Source organism: Castor canadensis, chromosome 11, assembly GCF_047511655.1.
Source record: "Castor canadensis chromosome 11, mCasCan1.hap1v2, whole genome shotgun sequence".
In the NCBI taxonomy this organism is placed as follows: domain Eukaryota; kingdom Metazoa; phylum Chordata; class Mammalia; order Rodentia; family Castoridae; genus Castor; species Castor canadensis.
The window spans coordinates 35,071,481-35,092,780 of NC_133396.1; the positions used below are offsets into that span (position 1 = coordinate 35,071,481).

Genomic DNA, 21,300 nt, shown 5'->3' on the forward strand with positions numbered 1-21,300 from the left:
TTCATTTTTAAAGTACTTCTCGTGGGACATTGGCTTTTTAAATAAACCATAAAATTAAGGGATTGGACTATATTTTTTCCCTGAAGATTCCTTCTGGTTAAAGAAATATAAATAGGCAGATGTATGGGTAGATTGCTAGTTGAATGGATGAACAGACTGATAAATAGATACATATAGATAGCTAGGTAACAGGAGATAAAACAGAGAATTGACTTGTGTATTGTCCAGAAAAGACAAAACTCATAAGATTTCTATAGTGGTAAGCAAGAAATAGGGTGGAGTATCATGTACAGACCATAATAACCCATTTTCTGTCTTAGGTTGTAGGCAGAAGGCTAAGATTAATTTTCCTAAATTTTCTTAACAGTGGGAATTTCTTTCTTTCTTTCTTTCTAGCTTTATTGAAATACAATTCACATACCATATAATTCTCCCAATTAAAGTATATAATTTGGGCTAGGCATGGTAGCTCATGTCTATAATCCCAGCTACTTGGGAGGCAGACATAGGAGGACAAGGCTAAGGCTAGCCTGAGCAAAAAGTTATTGAGATTCTGTCTCAGAGAATAAGCTGAGTGTGGTAATGTACACCTGTAATTTCAACTACTTGAGAGGCACAGGTAGGAGGATCAAGGTCCAAGTTTGGCCCAGGCAAAAGCTTGAGAGCTAATCTGAAAAAATAACTAAAGCAAAAGGATTGGAGGTATTGTTCAAGGGGTACAGTGCTTGCCTAGTTAGCACAAGGCTCTGAGTTCAAACCCCAGTACTGCCAAAATACAGTATATAGTCCAGTGGCTTTTGGTACATTCAGTGATTTGTGTAGCCATATGTGTTAGTCAGCTTTCCCATCACTGTTACAAAGCACCTGAGAAAAACGACTTGAAAAGAGGAGAGTTTAATTTTGGCCCACAGTTTCAGAGGTTCGGTCCGTGGTTGCTTGGCTCCGTGTTTCTGGGCCTGTGGTGAGGCAGGACATCATGGTGGAAGGGCAGGGCAAGTAAAGCTGCTCACTTCATGGTGGCCAGGAAGCAGAGAAAGGAAGAAGGGGCTGAGACAGCTTTCAAAGACGGCCCTCCACTACTTCCTCCAGCCAGGCTCCCCGTCCTCCAGCCACCCCTCAATAGCACTACCAGCTGGGGCCCAAGCTCTGCACACATGATCCTTTTAGAGGGACACTTCGTATAAAACCCTAACGCCATCTCTGCGCTCAATGATAGAGTATCTTTATCTCCCCCAAAAGAAAGTCATATCCATTTACCCCAGTGAGTCACCCCCACCAACCTTAGCCACCCTCCCCACAGTGGCCCTGCAACCACTAAACCTACTTCCTGTCTCTATCTGTGCCTTCTGGGGACATTTCATAGAAATGGAGGGATGTGTGGTCTTTTGCCACTGGCTTCTTTCACTTACAATGATACTTTCAAGGTTTGTCATATTGTCTCACGTAACAGTACTTTATTTCTTTTGATGGCCAAATAATCTTCCATCATACAGATGGATCCCATGTTTCCACATTCTCCAGCTCACAGGGACTTGGATTCTTCCTACCTTTATGGCTATCATGAATAACTCTGTTGCGAGCATGAGCACAAGTTTTTGTGTAGACATGTTTTCATTTCTCTTGGGTGGAATTGCTAGTTATATGGTAGCTCCATGTTTAGTCTTTTGAGAAACTGTTAGAATGTTTCAAAGTGGATTTACCACTTCACCTTCCCACCAGCACATAAGAGAGCTTCAATCTCTCTACTTGTTGTCTAACTTCTTTTTTACTCCCCTCCTAGTGGCTGTGAAGAGGTGTCTCCTTATGGTTTTGACTTGCATTTCCCTAAGACTAATGATGTTGGTATTTTTCATTGCTTATGGGCTGTGTGTGTGTGTGTGTGTGTGTGTGTGTGTTGAGAAATGTCTATGTCTTAACTAGGTTATTTGTTTTTTGTTGAGTTGTGAGAGTTTTTCTTCTTCGTGGCAGAAAGAACTGGAAAGCATGGTAGTGCACAGCTGTAAGCCCAGTACTTGGGAGGCTGAATGAGGCAAGAAGATGAGTTTAAGGTTGTCCTGGGCTACATAGCAAGTCTTTGAATAAAATAAAACAAAACAAAAAGCTGACAGAAGGAGGTCACTCCAACCCCTTTACTCTTGCCTTTCGTGTGTGTGCGGTGGTGCTGGGAATTGAACCCAAGCCTAGTGCATACATGCATGCTAGGTAAGCACTCTACTGCTAAGCTACACCCCCACCCCTGTTCCTTGCTTTTAACACCACTGGCAGTAATAGACTCTGATGGCATAAGGTCACAGAAAAAGCAAAAAGCAGGATACAAGGAATCTGCTCAAAACCTATTTTTGCTACTATCAAAGTGGAGAGTATTCTGACAGCAAAGAGGACAAGATGGTTAAGAGCCACGCATAGCCCTGGACAGTGGAGACACCTGGATGGTGGTAACAACTGTGAGTTCACAGCTCTTGACCAATAGGGGCTGGAGCTGACAGTGAAAGTCTTACAGGTGAGATTGCTCATCTGGAGACAAGAAAAGTACTAGAAGATTGAAGCTCACTGGTTTGCAAAATGAGCAAGGCACTCAGTGGCTATTGTGGCCAACATCCTACAATTAAAAAAAACAATTGGGGCAGTATGGGCTTTGAATTGTGGGCCTTGTGCTTGAACCACTTGAACCACACCTCCAGCCCTTTTAGCTTCAGTTATTTTTCAAATAGGCTTTTGTATTTTTGCCTGGAGCCAGCCTTGGACTGCAATTCTCCTACCTATGCCTCCTGCATAGCTGGGAAGATAGGTGTATAACACCACATCTGGCTTGTTAGTATGAGATGGAGTCTCACTAACTGTTTACCCAAGCTGGCCTTGAACCATGATCCTTCATATCTCTGCCTCCTGAGTAGCTGGGATTACAGGCATGAGCCACCATGTACTCGCCAATAATGCTTTTTAAGGTGGATGTTTTAGCTAGGCACGGTGGTGCATGCCTATAATCTTAGAACTTGAGAGATTTAGGTAGGAAAATTGCAAGTTCCAGGATTTCCTAGGCTACATAGGAAGATCCTGTCTCGAAATTAATTAATTAATTAGATGATTTGTGATTATTGGCAAAGGAAGGAGTGACCACCAGGAGACAGGTGGGTCATCTGTTTATTAGTAGTTCTCTGTCTATATGTGTTAATTACATTTAATAGCTTACAATACCAGTTATCTTTAAGTTGTAAAACAATATTTAAAGAGATATGATTGTCATAATTGGAGAATTACTAATTCTTTCCCAACAATGACTCGATACTTTAAATTTGAGAATTTATTGCTATGTATAACTACTGTCCCTAAATTGACTAATTAGATCTGTTTTGTTTGCTTATAACATAAATATTTTAGAGTAAAATCCAACTTAATAAATGAACAAATTTATTAAGATTATAATTACTTTTCTAAGTTCTGTGTTTTAAGCTAATAATTAGAACGTGAGCTACAAACCATTTTACATGGAGTCTTCAGGGAGATTTGGCTTATCTCCCTGGGATTTGATTGGTTTCAAGCTGAACATGTGTTAATGTAGCTTGCTAGGTTTATAATTGGAGTCATTTCATTTCGATAAAGCTCAGCTTTATTAAAAACAAATGCAGTATTGTTTAAGATAGGAAAACAGAGAACAAAACATCCCAAGTGGAAGGAATTTCTGTTAGGCTTCATCTTTCCCCACACAAAAACAATCAGGTGGATTACTTGTGAACATAAAGTATGAGTGGAAATTGGACAGGAGTATGTGAGGTATGAACAGAAGTAGAAATGGCACAAACGTGTGTATGAAAGTGACAGGAGTGAGCTTAGGACTGTCTCTGGGGCAGGCAGGGAGCGATCAGGGCTTTAGCAAGAGTGAGAAAAGGAAAATTAAAAAACGAAACAGCATAAAAAAAAAAAAAAGCTGGTGGAGTGGCTCAAGTGGTAGAGCACCTGCTTAGCAAGTGTGAGGCTCTGAGTCCAAATCCCAGTACCACCAAAAAAAAAAAAAAAAAATTAAAAAAAAGAGCATAAAGAGTGAGAAAAGGGTGCATTTCTCTCATTATTTTCTGTATATTTGAAATATTAGTTGAAAAAAATTGGGGGAGGGGTGGAACTGGGGTTTGAACTCAGGGCTTCACACTTGCAAAGCAGGTGCTCTACTGCTTGAGCCACACCTCCAGTCCATTTTGCTCTAGCTATTTTGGAGATGGGGGGGTCTCTCAAACTATTTGCCTGGGCTGGCCTCGAACTTCAATCCTCCTGATCTCAGCCTCCCAAGTAGCTAGGATTACAGGCATGAGCTACCAGCACCTGGCTTATTAGTTGAAGATTTTAAAACAAAGGGAAATGTAGCTTAATTCTCTGATTACATTTTTCTAAAGGAACTAAACATTGTCTTGTGTTGATTTGAGAACATTAAATAAGGTGTAAAGGGCACTGAGGGAGTTTATTTTTAGATTCTTAGCATATACTAATAATAACAAAATTACAGTCCATTAAGGAAGTAATAGCTGCTGTGCAAGCCTCTTCTCACACAGTCTCTGCTGCTTTGATGATAACCATTGGAGGAAGACTCTCTGCTTTATTCCCATTTAACAGATGGTCAGGTGAGCCGTAATTCCAATCCATTACGAGTGATAAAATATGCTCAGTGAAAACTCCGACTTTCAAATGTCAAGTTTAATATCCCAAGATCATTTTTCATGCAATAGCTTTCTTTCTCCCAAGAGTTATCTCTCAATTTCAATATGTTTACTTGAGAGAAATCAGAAAATTTGGACAGGGAAAAAGAAGATAAAATTGCTTCTAATTTCACTATCACCCAGAGATAATTACTACTAGCATTTTGATGAGTGCCCTTTCACACATTTTCCATGCATAAATTTGTAGGATCTTTCAAGTGCTTTGAGAAGAAACGGTGTCAAGAATCTCTCTATTAGTATGGCTATGACACATAATGTAGAATAAATTACAAGCTTGGTTTTTATTCCATACTCGCCTGTGTGTATTGTTTAAAGCAGGGTTGAAACTGGGAAAAAAACTTCACTTTTAAAAACCTGTGCAACATATGGTGGAAAAATTTAGATAGCTGTATATTTTGTTTGTTTAAATTTTGTTTTTTGTTTTGTTTTGTTGTTTTGAGACAGGGTCTCCCTGTGTAGGCCAGTCTGGCTTTGAACTCACTGACTTTCTGCCTCAGCCTCCTAAGTGCTGGGATTATAGTTGTGTGTCATCATACTCAGTCTTAGATGGGCTATTTTTAAAATCATGATGTTCATTCATTGTCTTTGTATCTAATACAAAGACCAACTGGTCAGTTATTACATTGTATTTTCCAGTAAGCTGTAAAACCAAAAATGAGCACATTACCCTGTCGTGGATGGTTTCTTTCAAAGGACAGGTGGCCCTTCGTTTAAAGAGAAAGGGAGCTTGGCTCCGGTGGCTCATGCCTGTAATACTGGGTACTGGGGAGGCAGAAATCTAGGGGGTTGTTCAAAGCCAGCCCAGGCAAATAGTTCTCAAGACCCAATCTCAATAAAACCCATCACAAAAAAAGGGCTGGCGGAGTGGCTTAAGTGGGAGGGCACCTGCCTAACAAGCATGAGGCCCTGTATTCAATCACCATACTGAGGAAAAAAAAAAGAAAGGGAAAGGGCCGTAGGGTAAGCTTGCCTTGTTTGCTTATTTATTACATGCAGTTTTGACCAAATGAAGTCCAAAAAAAAATAGTTTTAAAAGGTCAAAAGAAATTTTAAAAACAAAAATTTAAGTTCCTGCACACACATCACGCAGCTGATAAAACCAGTCAGTCCTAAATTATTGTCAGTTGTGTTCAAATCATTTTGTGATTTGCTAATGTTTTCCTGCCCTTAATTTTGTGAAAATCTGCTTCCCCAAAAGCAAATGGTGCCCAAAAAGCAGGGTGAAAATGAATGTGCTTATTTGAAACTCTAAAGTGAAAATTTTAGATTTGTTGGGCTGGAGGCACGGCTCAAATGGTAGAGCGCCTGTCTAGCAAGTGTGAAGCCCTGAGTTCAGACCGAGTGCTACCAAAAAAAATTTTTAGATTTGTTGAAATGTGGCATCTTTAGCAGTAGCTGGGCTGCGCGATGGGAAAAATGAAGGAAGCACGCGCAGTCCAGTGCTGGGCGCTAGGCATCCTGGGCATGCGTGGTTTCCTCCTCCACGGTCTCCTTGGATCCAGAGGCCTGTGGATATCCAGGGCCTACTGTTTAACATGTGAAAGCCAATAATTCAAAATTTAAAATTCTGTCATACAGTTGTAATCCAAAATGTTCAAACGTTAAGTTGAGAAAAGGTTCAACTTACATATTGTTTTCAAAAATCCATATAGTTATTTCGCATTTCCCAAAATCTTTGCTCACTTCAAGAAACAGGACACGCAGTCTATGGCGACATCTCTCTGCTCCTCATTCCTGGAAATGGTCCCATGAAGAACTAAGTGCTCATTGACAAATGCTGTTAACACCCTGGGAACGAGGCTTGGATCCTTCATCAATGACATGTGCAATGTTAGACCATCTGATATTATTTGTGTCATGTACCTTGTACAGGAAACACTGATTTCTACTGTTTTTCATTTATTGAGTGTTTACTATGTACCAAATGCTTTTCTAAATATCAAGTAGTAGTTTATTGTACTCTTTTTATATTTAAATATCTATGCACACTTATACCTGACTTTTGTTCTTTCAAGTTTGCATTCTGGTTGTTGTTTTGTTTTTTTTTTTCAGTACTAGGGACTGAATTCAGGGCCACAAACTTGAGCACTTTACAACTTGAGCCAAGCCCCCAACCCTTTTGCTTTGTTTGTTTTGTTTTGTTTTTCAGGTAGGTTTTCACACTTTGCCCTCAAACTGTGACCCTTGTATCTCTGCCTCCTGAGCAGCTGGGATGACAGTGCATCTTTTTTCTTAAGGAAGGCCCTCAGCACCATAGAGGATTCAAGCCATGCAAACCTTGAATCTGCCTCTGCCATGGCTTCAAGAAGGTGGCATGCTTTAATTCAAAGCCATACCTAAGATATCTGATCTTCAGGGTGACTGCCATCTGACTTTCAGCTCTGCTTCTTGAACACATCACCATCCCAACCTGCTCTCCACCAGTGCACGACTTAGAAGGTAAGTTCGTCAAAACACAACTCCCCTTCTCTCTGTTGATCAGTGAATTTCTAGGACTGCCAGATTTTGCAAATATGAATACAGCGTGGTCAGTTAAATTTGAACTTCTGATCGATGTTACATGGGACATATTTACACTAAAAAAATTATGTGTTGTTTATCTGAAATTCAGATTTCAGTGGCAATCTGTATTTTATCAGGCAACCCTATGAATTTCTCAAAATGGTTCCTCCAGCACAGGGATTAAGTTTTATTCATCTTTCTATAGAACTACAAGAGTTCTTGGATGAATGATAGTGGTGTCCAATACTAAAATCAGTGTCTCTTCTGAGCCTTTTCTGGGAAATGAAAATGTATTGCAACTTTCTGGATCCTCTCTCCAGAAAAATGCACAAACTCAAAACGTTTTGTGTAGTTTCAGGGTCCTGAAGCCCAACTGTGTAAACTGTCCCTTTCTGCCCTCTGCTCACCTCAGACTGTCTTCTACAGCGCCTTGTTCATACAGTGATGATTCATGATTTTCAACGGGCTTCATTTTCACACAGTCCTGTAATAGAATTAGTGTGTTTTATTCATGAAGAAACTGAAACAGGGGTTCAGTAACAACTTACTCAATAATTGAAATTCGGTTCTTCTCTTGTGAATTCCTGAGCTCTTCTCAGGCCAGCCTTTCTCACATCTTCTTTCTTATAATATTCTGATTTCCACAAGCAGTTTTGGATGGAAGTCAAAGTGAAAGAGAGAAAAAGGAATTTGGGTGAGGAATTGTAGTACTGTTCTTAGTTCCTTCACTAAGACCCTGTATTTACCTCTCTGGGCTGTAGATTCTGAGGGAGCTGGACAAGGGAAGATCCTTTGAGAAATATTAATCTATAATTCTAAAGAGCCCCTTTCATCATCCTTTTTCCCCCCAGTGGCTTCAATATATACCTATTTGTGACTTTTAAGGCATAGAGATTACGGATCACTTGGAGTTTGAAGTGGCTAGGGAGATATGAAATTGCTCTACCTAGGATTCTAGAACCTATCGTGGAAGAGTTCCATCTCTCTGGGAGAGTCTCCTGGCCTAAAGCAGCAGGCCTAAACACCCTGTGCAGACCATGGTTTGTAGAGGAGTAGACCATTGCTGTGAATGGACCAAAGACCTAAATGTAAGAGCTACAAAGATAAAAATGTAAGAAGAAAACATGAAGAGAAAACTTCATGGCATTGGATTTAGTCATGATTTCTTGGATATGACAATACAAGCAAAAAAATAGTTATGTTGGACATTATCAAAATTAAAAACTTTTGTGTATCAAAGGACACTACCATCAGTGAAAGTGTAACCTACAGAATGGGAGAAAATATTTGCAAATCCTTTATGCAATAAGGGTTTGACATCTAGTATTTATAAATAACTCCTACAACTCAACAACAATAATAAAAACCCAAACAACCCAATTAAAAAATGGGCAAAGGACTTAAATAGACATTTCTCCAAAGAAGGTAAACAAGTAACTGATAAGCAAATGAGAAAAAGTTCAAAATTACTAACCACTAGAGAAATGTAAATCAAAACCGTAATAAGGGGTGGGGGTGGCTTAAGTGGCAGAGTGCCTGACTAGCCCTGAGCTCAAGTCCCAGTTCTGCAAAAAAAAAAAAAAAAAAAAACCCACCCCAAACCATAATAAGATACCCATTTGATATCTTTATACCCATTTGAATGACCATTATAAAAAAACCCAGATAGGCCAGGCACTGGTGGCTCATGTCTGTAATCCTAGTTTTTTGGGAGGTAGAAATCAGAAGGGTCACAGTTCAAGGTTAACCCCAGGCAAAACATTCACAGGGCATTCTCTTGACAAAAAAGCTAGATATTGTGGCCTGTGCCTGAATCCCCAGTTATGCAAGAGAAATAAACAGGAAGATAGAGGTCCAAGCCAGCCCAGGCAAAAAACATGAAACCCTACCTGAAAAACAGCTAAAACAAAAGGTCTGGGAGTGGGGCTCAAGTGCTTAGAGCATCTGCCTAGCAAGAGAGAGGTCTTGAGTTCAAACCCAAGTACCTAGAAAATAAATAAGTCAAAACAAGATGAAGAAAAAGAAGAAGAAAGGAAGAGGAGGAGGAGGAGAGAAGAGAAAAGAAAAGGACTCAGACAGATGTTAGTGAAGCCATCCTCATGGGAGCATTATTCACAGTTCCCGGAGGAGGAGGTAACTCAAGTGTTCGTCAGCAGATGAATGGAAAAATAGAAAGTGCTGTACACACAATGAAGTCTTACCAAGGAGAAAGAGTCTGACATATGGTACAACATGGATGAAGCTTCGAATGTGTTCTAAGTGAAGAAAACCTGACACCAGATGAATACTGTAGGATTCCATTTATACAAAGTGACTAGAGGAATGAAATTCAGAAACAAACTATGAATCAAGGAGGGAATGAAGAGTTAGTGCTTCATCAGAATTTGAGTTAGGGAAGATGAGAAACCCATCTTCTAGAAATGTATAGTGGTGATGGTTACATAGCAATGTGGGTACATTTATTCCATAAAACAGTGCACTTAAAAATTATTGAAATGGTAAATTTTATTTGTGTATTTTTTCAGTGTTGGGGATTGAACCCAGGGTCTTGAGCATGCTAGGCAAGGACTCTACCACTCGAGCCATGCCTCAGTCCTTTTGTTTTTATTTTGTTTGTGGGACAGAGTCTCTCTACCACCTTTGCCCTGGCTGGCTTTGGAATCACGATCCTCCTACCTCCTCCTCCAGAGGAGCTGAGATCACAGGCAGGCACCACCATGTCCAGCTTTTTTTAACCACAACTTTTTAAAAGAGAAATATTTAGTAGTTAAAAATGACAAAACTTAGTATTTTTTTAGAATGGTTAGGATGGGATATGGGAGAAAGAACCATTTGAAGAAGGAAGTCCTAATCTCTGGCATGGTCAGTTAATGAGCTATGTAGCACTAGAGGAGAAACAGATTTTTGTTGTTGTTTGTTGCAGTACTGGGGCTTGAACTCAGGGCCTACACCTTGAGCCACTCCACCAGCCCTTTCTCTGTGACAAGTTTTTTCGAGAGAGGGTCTCAAGAACTATCTGCCCAGGCTGGCTTTGAACTGCGATCCTCCTGATCTCTGCCGCCTGAGTAGCTAGGATTGTAGATGCAAACCATTAGTGCCTAGTGACAGTTTTGTTTTGTTTTTTGAAATGGTGTCTTGCTTATGTTGCCCAGGCTGGTCTCTGATGACTGGGCTCAAGTGATCCTCTGGCTTCACCCTCAAGTGCTGGGACTACAGTGTGTACCACCACACCCAGCTTGAGGAGAAACTGATGTGAAATGATGCACTTCACTTCGGAGCTTGGGGTGCCTACAGACCATCCAGAAGGTAGGTTAATATGGGGTTTGGATCTCAGGAGAGGAATCTTCAGAGAGATTATAGATTGTCAAGTCATCTGCATAGAGAGCAAAGAAAGCCAAAGGCGTGAGTGGCGGGGAGGGGGGGGTTTGGCCCATGCCCAGACACTTGGAGCCAACCCTAAGAACACTAAGATGTAAAACTCAGGCCTAGAAAGAGAGAGAAGGAAGAACCAGAAAGATAGGAGAATGTGATCCTGAGGAGCCAAGGGAAGAAAGTGTCTCAGAAAGAGGCAATAATCAGAGTGTAGAAAAATCAATTAAGTAAAGCTCTGAAAATGTCCACTGCATTTATCAACAAGAAAATCATTGACCACTATGGGTGGAGTCCTTCAAGTGGTGTGTGACGCAGGCAGAAACTGGTTTTGGTGAACTGAAGATTGAGTGGGAAATGAGGGAAAGAAGACAGTGACACAGACAAACCTTAAGGGAATAGGAAGGAGAGAAAAAGAAATGGTCTTTGTTTGTAAGGCATTTTCATCTTTGAACAGCCTGTCCTGAATCTGCCCATTTTACCACCTGGTAAACTCTGACTCATCCGTGGCAGTAGCGACAGTCACCACCTCCTCTCTCTCTTGCTTTCTTTCTTTCTTTTTTTTTCCTAGTATTGAGGTTTGAACTCAGGGCCCCACAACTTGCTGGGCAAGCACTCTACCACTTGAGCCACTCTGCCAATCCTTTTCTGGGTGGAGTATTTTTGAGATAAGGTCTCTGAACTATTTGTCCCAGCTGACCTAAGAACCACATCTTCCTGATCTCTGCCTCCCAAGTAGCTAGAATTACAGAAGTGAGTCACCTGCCCCCAGCTACCTCTGATTCTTTTTCACTCTTTCCAGGGGAAGACAAAGATATGGAAACAGACTAATGATTGGGTCCCTCTTAAAACAATACACTTAAAATATTTATTCAACATTTATTATGTGGGGTTAGGAAGAAAGCAATATTTTCATGACATATATAAAAAGAGGGGCTGGGGATGTAGCTCAGTGGTAGAGCACTTGCCTAGTGCAAGACCCTGGGTTCAATCCCTAACACTGCAAAGAAAAAAAAAAGCATAAAAAAAAGAATTCAATCACTCCCACTGGCTGATGCAAAGACAAGGTTATTTAAAAAAGAAATCTCATTTTTCAGTAATTCTTGTTCTAGTTTCTATTTTGCAATTTACTGAATCAGACTATTTGGGAGATATACCGAAGGATTTAAAATTCAGACTCAGTACAAAAGTTTTAAAATTCATTCCAGAAAAAAACAGCTTGGCGCTATGCATGATTTGATTTCAGAATTTCAGTTGACTTCATCTGCAGCTGCTCATGGCAAAACTAATCAGCATACATAGGTCAGCTCAAGAGAGAGTTTTTTTTGTTTTCTGGGGCTTTTTGTGTGTATTTTTAATTTTCATATGAAAGCATTGTCTTTTTTGGTGCAAACAGGACCAAATTATCTTTCACTAGGAAGGTAAGGGGTTTTGTACAGAAACCTGAGTTAACTGGCACATTTCTGGTTTTCATGACATCTCATATATAGGCATGCAGATTTCTTACTTCTTATTACACCTCTGTCCCTTACCTGAACACAGCTATGTGTGTTTTTATAGTACTTTTCGTGATATTGTCATTGTTTTTGGATCTGTATCTTCTGATAGTCTCTGAGCTTGTTTAGGTTAGAGACCTCATTGTCTTTAGGGTGCTAATTGGACTCTCAATTGATGCACAAATAGCTGGGCATGGTGGTGCATGCCTGTGGCATAGGGAGGATAAGACAGAAAGATCCAGAGCTTGAGGTCAGGCTGGGCTACAGAGTGAGATCCTGTCTCAAATAATAATAATAATAATAATAATAATGATAATGCTGCCATCGGCATGCAGGAAAGATGAACAGGCAAAACCAGATGTGACATCGATGAAGGATCTGAAAACTCACTGGACAAAGCCTTCTATGTGACAGAAACATAGCAGTCTTGCCAAACTTTCAAAGCATTTAAGCACAGATTGGCCATTTTCGGTTATAGCTCATGCCAAACACTCACCATTTCTAATTTAAAGCTAAGTGGCTTGACTACAATCCAGACATGTCCTGGGATCTTTTGTTTTAGCCCTATCTATCTATCTGTCTCTCTATCTCTTATTATCATAAAACCCTCTAAGGAAGGTGCTGTTAGCTCATTCTATAGGTGAAATAACTATTTGGAAAGGCTAAGTCCATGACCCCTGAACCAAGAAGAGGGGGAACTGGCCCTTGAATTTCCCTCTGCCTGCTCCTTCCACCACATCTTCTTCTGTAGTTTCACATCACATATCAGCATGGAGTTCGAAGGAACACAGGACACTCAAGCATCATATAATTGGAATTTTCAGATGATATTCCAGAAATCAGAGACTAATCCTCTCCAGCTTCAGCCCTGAAACTGAAATACTGTAATGTTAGACATAAAAATGTATCTTGATTTTCCCCCAAGGATTTTTATCCACGCAGTGAGCATTAACAATTAATGGGAAATGCTTTCTAAGCCATATAGCATCATTGTTAATATTTATGATGCCCATGAAACATACAAACATCTGTTGTGCAGAGTGATAGCTATTAAGCACGCTTAAGTGCCAGGAACTCTCACGTAGATGAGTCAGTGCTGTAAGCATTTGCCCCTCTGGAGTTATCCAAATAGCAAGGATTCCAAGAAGATGGGAGCAAGACAATTTTAGACTGAGCTTAAGGAATATTAGTTCATTTTTATCATGGCCAAAAACACAGAGTAATTTTAAATTGAACAAAGTTATTTTTAAATGGTTGACATGATCTTTCATATTAGGGATAACTGCACTCCTGAAACTGAAGTCAAGTTTTTCTCTATGAGGAATAAAATTAGAAAAGACTCAAAGGGTGATGGATGAGATCATCCATCAGCAAGAATTACAGATGTGCAAAAACCAGACTGAAGAGTTGAGCATGTCTACAGTCCAATCAAAGTGGCCTGTGAGTACCTTTGGGGAACAGGATATCTAAGAAAAAATAGTATTTTACTCAGCTTGAAAAGGGAATGTGTTAATAGGAAGAGAGTGGGCTGCTTGGGTTGCTAATAGCAGAATTGAGTCAGTAGAGCCAGTCCCTCTACCAGGACATGCTATTGGACAATAATATTTATTGTGATAAATAACTGGAATATCTCTGCCACTAGGACTAGGGTGAGCTGGTTTCTAGATACTCTAACTTCACACATGGCAATCACATAAAAGTACTGCTGCCCAGACTTTCCCAGCAGACATTTCCTCAAATTACAATAAACACAAGATTAACATAACAGCCACAACAGTACAAATGGCAACTAACAATTGTTGAGCACTTATCAAATATCAGATATACTTCTAAAGCTGTACACATAAGTTACCCACTGAGTCCTCATAGTAATCCCATGAGGTGTAAAGGAAAAGACAAATGCACGCAGAGGGCATGTGATTTGTGCTAGGTCCTAGACTGATGAATGGGAGAACCGAAATTCTAACCTAGGTACACTGCTTTCTTACCCACTCCTGGGGAAGGAAAGTGGGGACAATATGTATATATTTAAATATACATATTTAAATAAGGTGTTCAAACAGAAGTTCTTTTGGTTACAAGACACAAAACTTCACTTAAACTGTTTCAAATAAAATGTAGGGTGAAGTTCACCATGAGATGCTCTGCTGTAGTGACACCCACACTCATCTCCTCTGTTCCATCCATACACTGCATTATAATTATCAGCTGTCATTCTCACTATAATTACCCCACTTGGCCCCAGTAAACACAGGATTTTTTTCTCTTTTATTTATTACAATAGCCTCGTTCAAAGAACAGTGTCTGACAAGTGGTAGGTGCTCAAGAAATTTTTTTTCAAATAAAAAGTAAGGTTGAGGGCGCTGGGAATGAACAGAAGGGTTTTAAAAAGCAAGAAACAAACTGGGCTTGATGGTGCATGTCTATAATCCCAGCACTCAGGAGGTGAAAGCAGGAAGATGGTGAATTCAAGGCCAGCCTGGACTACATAGCAAGACCTGTCTGAAAAAAAGAAAAAGAAAAAAAACCCAAACCAAAATCAGCTAGCATTCATGGGAGCAGAGCCTTGGTCTGTTGCCTCTGCCCTTCTTTGCATATGCATTCCCTTTTCTTTATTTCAACTGGGCTTCCTTTGCTGATTTATGCTTTTTCTGGTTCTCCATAATTTTAGCTTTTATGAAACTTTGGTTAGTCAGACTGCCAACCTTAGCCTCAACTCTAGTTGAGGAGCACAAGTTATGGAGCCCACACCTACCTAACTACTCAGTGTGTACTGGTTCCTGTTATCAGGGGAAAGATTCTGATTGGCTCATCTTACATGGAGAGTTCCCCAACTGTCCAATCAGCCATGTCTAGGCTTGCTGTTTTCTCAGGAGGCATTTCAACAGAATGGATTGTGGGCTGAGTATGCACTCCAAAGTAGTTCTGCTACAGACGTCAAACTGATACTGTTCTCCTTGTGAGTCTAAATAATTTTTAAAAACCCAAAGAGTACATTTAAAATGGCATCAAAAATTTATAGTCATAGTTTACTGTGTCTTAACAGAATTTCTGGGACTGCCATTTTACAGTCACTTGCATTTTCAATTCTGTTCTTTGATTGCTTAAAATGCAGTCATCTTTTCTTTTTTGCCATGCAATGAAAATGTTCTATTTTGATATGGTATGTGTTAGTCATAGTGTTTGCATTTTCATTATGATATCAAGAAGTTAATCTTTTCCACTCTTTAACTATTGTGGGTAAGGGCTTTTGATGGTTTCTTGTGATAATTGCATTGTGATTTTCACTCTCTTATGTTTTTGACTGTACAATTTTTGAAGCTTTAAGAGACTTGTCTGAAATTTTACTTATAGTTCATGATTTAATACCAATTTTGAAGAGCCCTAGATTGCACCTAATATACAAATTAATTCCAAAAGCTCACTTGTAAGCCAGTTGTTTGGAACTTGAAATACATTTTCCTAGTGGTTCATAAGAGGTTATTTAACCTATAATATATTCATTCCACTAAGACCTTCCATTTGCCCTACATGGTGAGAAACAACTGTGTACATAACATGAACAAAATAGATTAGGCCCCGTCCTCACAAACCTTATAATCCAGTGACAGGACCACAAACAAATTGGCAAGTAGCCAGGCACAGTGGTACACCTTGGTAATCCCAGCACTCAGGAGGCCAAGGCAGGAAGATTGTGAGTTCCAGGGTATCCCTGGATAAGGGAGACCCCGTCTCAAAAAAAAAAAAAAAAATGAAACAAGCAATTACATCAGCCCTAATCATAGTGCTTACCCTGGGTGCTTGGTGCTTAATAGGTTTTGCAAAAGTATCCATGGAATGGTTAAATAAATTGTCTGAAAGTAATCCATATTAACTATTTCATTTTCATTTATTATTTAATATTCACAATTCTCTGAGGATTTAAAATTTTTAAAATCTCTAGTCCTAACTAAACTGGTTAATAATTCCACTCAAAAAGACAAATTTACAATGGCTGTATTTTAAAACTTCTCTTGCTTTTTTTTTGGTGGTACTGGGGCTTGATCTCAGGGTCTACACCTTGAGCCACTCCACCAGCCCTTTTTTTGTGATGGGTTTTTCTAGGTAGGGTCTCAAGACTTATTTGCCCAGACTGGCTTCAAACCGTGTTCCTCCTGATCTCTGCCTGCTGAGTAGCTAGGAATATAGGCATGAGCCACCACCGGCTTCTTGCTGTATTTTTATCAATGTAGAAAATATATTCAGAGCAATGAGTATGTCTCAAGTAAAACTCAATGCATTTTCATCTACTGAACATACCTGACTCAGGAACAGACTTTATCAGCCTCCTGGAAACTTCCTCGTGCCTCTTTAAGTCACTGTAGCCTCAAAGGAAATTATTTAAAAATTAAAAGAGATAGGCTTGTGGTCATTTAATAATGTATTTGAGAGGAAGAAAGATGTTTAAATTCTAATTTGTCCATTTAAAACTCAATAAAATGTGCTACTAAGCGTGTTTGTCAGGTATGATTAGATTCTGCTGTACTTAATTGATAACAATGGCGTAAATAAAGCAGTTCATTTATCTCTCACATGAAGGAAGTATTTCAGGCTGGTTTTCTTCTTTTTTTTTTTTTCCTGGCACTGTGGTTTGAACTCAGGGCCTCATACTTTTTTAGGCCTCTACCACTCGAGCCACTCTGCCACCCCTTTATTGTGTTGAGTGTTTTTGAGATAGGGTCTAGCAAACTATTTGCCTAAGGCTGACTTTGAACCACAGTCCTCCTTATCACTGCCTCCTGAGTAGCTAGGATTACAGATGTGAGCCACTGATGCCTGGCCAGATTGACAATTCTTATGGTCCAAGATGGCTTTGGAAATCCAGCCATCACATCCACATTCCAGCAGGGGGAAGGGGAGCAGAAAGGGAAAAAGGATTGCACTTCCCAGTTTATTTAAATTCACTTCCAAAGAACCTGTCCTCAACTCCTTCATAACTCCGCTTTTATCCAATTGTCCAGAACTCAGTTGTGAGGCCATTGGGTTTTTAAGGGAAGTTGGCCTTTGAGCTGCCACACTGGAACCCCCAATGGTACAGGGTTCTCTCAGTAAAGAAGGAGACATTAGTGTCTCTGGACACTAGTCGTATCTGCTATAGTTAATGTTGATTTCCATAATAACTGTTCTACTACATCACTGTCTAGTGAAATTTTCTCCCTAAGAACGGAAATTCAGGTGTCAAGGATACGTAGCTAAGAGGCGAGAGTTCAAACAAAGTCCTAAAATTGTTTATTATCCAAAGTGATCTAGGCAGATTTAATTACTTGCTGTAGGCCTAGAAGCAGACAGAAGTCCTCTCTAAGAGGTCTCCAAGCACCTTGTAGGGAGAATGTAGCAGATACATTGCCTCTTTATTGTAGCAGAGTCATGGCTAGAAAAATTTCTCCAAAAATTGTGTGTATGTGGGGTGTGTGTGTGTTTGTGTGTGTTATCCAGCATATTCAGTCCTCACAGGCATATTTTCTTTCAAGTTCAGTATTTTGAGATCAGCAAAGGGGTAAGTATAAGTTACAATAAAACCCGGCTTAGCATTACATAGACTTCCATGTAGAACAAGTTAGGTCTTGCCTCCCACAAGAAAAACTAGCTACATGAAAAGGCTAATGTACCCTGATTACAAGGCAGGTGCTGCTCTTGTCTCCCTCCTCACCGTATTATTAACACTGGGCTCAGTTCCAAGATGAGCCCTCCCTAGGACTGTGGATGATGAGCAGGCTGAACGCATAGGCCTTCGTGCCTGTCATTTTGAACAGGTAAAGTCTGGTTAGAGTGAGCCTCCATGGCAGCCTGGAGAAGTAGAAGGAAGGAAGCATCAGGAGTGGGGACTGGCCGTCCACAGCTACCAGAAGAGCCTGTCTCTAAAGGAGGGCTCAGTCAGGACGTTGGGCGGGACAGCAGGGGTGGGAGACAGAAACTGTAGAGGGAGAGAGGAAGAGAGGGATGGATAGGGAGGCAGCTGCCATCAGGAGCCTAGGCTCCAGGAAAATGGCACCTGCAGTGGAGCAAGGGCCAGGTGGCTGATTCCTGGAATGCTATGTAAAGGCACTGTGCTAGGGGACACGGGGACACTCCTGCCCAGGGAGTGCTGGTGGTCCCAACCTCTGTGAAGGGAAATAAGTCATGGGCTTAAAGTATGTCTGTCACAATGTTCAAGGTGACAAGTACTGTAACAGGAAGGTAAATGAAATGCTCCAGAAATTCAGGGGTGGGGATGGTTAACCTAGAAGGAAGGTGGCAGTGAGGTAAGATGAGGTGGGGAAGGAGACTAAGGACACACAAGTGATGACAGTAGGATGACAAAACCTCATTGTCCTACAGAACAGAAGAGGGCTCCGGAACCTCCTAATGCACAGTCTGCCCTGGGCAAGAGCCTCTGAAGGAAGGGCAAGGAAAGTGCCCACTCACCCCTTGGGCTACAGTCGCCACCTTCTCTTAAGTTCCTGCCATCCTGGACTTTGCCTTCCCCAGCAGCTGCTGTCACCAAGGCAGGCTCAGAGGCACCCTGTGCCTGGGACTTGAGATGGGTGGAAATCAAGGGATGAGGGTGAGGGCGTAGAAGAGAGAATTGCAACAGTTGTACATTTATAATAAACATGGTGGATTTATTTATATGATTTTTTTTGGAAACACTGCACCAAGAAGGCTGTATTAGGTTACAAAAATGTGGTTTTTACAATAATAGTACACGGCTTTTTTTCATACTTACGAATGTGGTCGTATTTTCTCGACTTGTTCAGTTTGTTTTGGGTGAGTAAGAACTTACTTGAGAATTTATTTCCAAGCTGTACAGGTTTTACTGTCTTACCATCAGATTCATTTGTGGCTGAATGTTTTGGTAATAACTCATTCATGCTTTAGGCACAGAGAGAATATTTTTTGTGAATTCCAAGTAAGGAGAAATGATTATTTTTATTTTTTGTTTGTTAGCATGTAATAGTTGCCCATGAGGGAGGCCCTGTGACACCCACATGTGCTTGCAGTATATCTTCGCTAGATTCACCCCTCCGTCGTTCTCCCTCACCTCCCTCCCTGCTACACAATTTTCTTGATCTGGAAACTTCCTGGGAGTATAATTTCTTCCATGAGGCTAAGGCAGGGGACTCCCAGGAGAGGCAAGGCTGGGGCAAGAGAGAAAACAGTGTGGATGTGGGAGAAAGGCAGGACGATGCTCCCGGTTTGGTGTGTGAGGATGGCAGACAGGCATGTGAGAAAGGAAGAGGCTGATGCTGTGTCACAAGATATACGTATGTCTTCGTGAGACGGAGTCCTGCTCAGGCTGGCCTCATACTCCTGGGCCGCCCTGATCCTCCCACCTCAGCCTATATGTATATCAGCCACTGTGCCTGATTTATAAACAAATTTTAAAATTTTTTACTTTAAGTTTGTTTTCATTCCTTCCCTTAGCCTTTTCGCCATTTGGACACCTAGAGGATAGGACTTGTTGCCTCAGGCTAAAAAAAAAAAAAGAGAGAGGGAAAAGGCTTTTAAGTTTCAAAAGCCTTGACCTGGAAAGGATTCAAGGCACAGTGTGAGAAAGGCTTCTCCCCAGAAGAGATAAAGAGGGTGGAGAAAGGGGGCCCCATACGGTGTATCACAGACATTGTGAGAGGGGGTGGTCACACTTTGCTCCTCCTGGGCCAAACTCCTGAGAAACACAGACAGGGGACACCAGAGTCTCCAAAGAGATTAGATGACCTGGCTTAAACTCAGGGCTCACACTTGCTAGGCAGGCGCTCTACCACTTGAGCCACACGGCCTCCGCTTTCAACAGTGGTGGCGGGGAGGATGAGACTCCAGTGCAATGGCTGTGTAGGGTCTCTCAGTGGAACTTCCTGCTCATCACATCTCACAGCTTGGGAAGGGTAGTTGAGTGCCCAAGACTGGCACAGAATGAATGTCAATTAAGTAGTAACCTTGGGGAAGCAAACCAAAGGTCAGACAGATGCCAGATGTAGGCCTGTGATGAATCAGCTCAGAAGTACCAGCCCAGGGCCCATCATGTTCTATCGGCCTTTTCCTAGCAATGTCACGGTCATGTGTTTTTGTTAAATTCGTAGCCAGGCTCCAGTGGCTCACGCCTGTAATCCTCGCTACTCAGGAGGCAGAGTTCAGGAGGATCGTGGTTCGAAGCAACCAGGGCAAATAGTTCCTGGGACCCTATCTTGAAAAACCCTATCATAAAAAAGGACTGAGGGAGTGGCTCAAGGTGAAGGCCCTGAGTTCAAGCCCCAGTACCACCACAACAACAAAAAAACAAGTAAGGTATTTTAACTACAGTCAGATAAAATCCCTGTAACTTCCCATTTGGACTTCTGTTCTGTCACATTTCCATACTGTAACGTGGCACTGAAGTGGCTGCAGGCTTCCTGGGATTCGGCTAAGGGAAATTGGGAATATACCATTTCAACTGTAAAGCAGAGAGATTTTTTGAGATGTTTCTGTAAAAACAAGTGCGAAGTGAGAACCTTCTAATTTGGCCAGGTATGCAGAAGGCCTTTCTTGTCACCAATAAATGTATCTTTTTGTTTTGTTTTAGTTTTCAAATGGGTTCTCACTATATTGTCCAGACTGTTGTTGAGTTATTGGGGTCAAAAGATCCTCCAGCCTCAGCCTCCCAAGTAGTTGGGACTACAGGTGCTCACTACTGTGCCTATCCTAAATGTATTTGCTAAAGAAATGAAAGACAATTCAGACTAAAATGAACAGTTGTGAAAAACTAAGAAACTCTGAAGCAGAGATCAGCAGTCAAGTCAATAGACATTCTGCTCCAAGAAGCAAATCAGTTTTGGATTATGTAACACAAGCAATGATTCACTGGGAAGATTTCAAATAAGAGTAACGAGTAGAATTTTATACTATTTGATCATCCAGTTAATGAAGAGAAATGGAACACGTAAACACATTGAGAAAATATTTAAATTTCTTTCTGATTTGATGTAAACAGCCAATATTGACAAAAGTAACCTAAAATTCATGAAATGCTATACTGCAGAAAGGACAGTAACAGTGATCTGATTAGTGAGTTTATCAATTTAAAGATTGAGATTAATATTTCAAATATTCTACTTGAAATCTTCTAGCTACTAAATGAAAAACAAAAAAAAACTTGATGAAGAAAATATTACTGGGCCTAGTGGCTCACATCTGTAATCCTAGCAACTTGGGCGGCTGAGATCAGGAGGATCATT

At 40.8% G+C, this 21,300-nt stretch overlaps 1 long non-coding RNA gene across 1 annotated transcript in view; it reads left to right on the forward strand.

Moving 5' to 3' along the window:
* The window catches only part of LOC141414047 (uncharacterized), a 49,883-nt gene extending 31,180 nt beyond the window's left edge, over positions 1-18,703 (forward strand). The window contains exons 2-4 of the long non-coding RNA XR_012439150.1: positions 6,856-7,145; positions 10,361-10,514; positions 18,431-18,703. This is a non-coding gene — a long non-coding RNA (uncharacterized lncRNA). The remainder of the gene's footprint in view (positions 1-6,855; positions 7,146-10,360; positions 10,515-18,430) is intronic.
* The last annotated feature ends 2,597 nt before the right edge of the window (positions 18,704-21,300 follow it).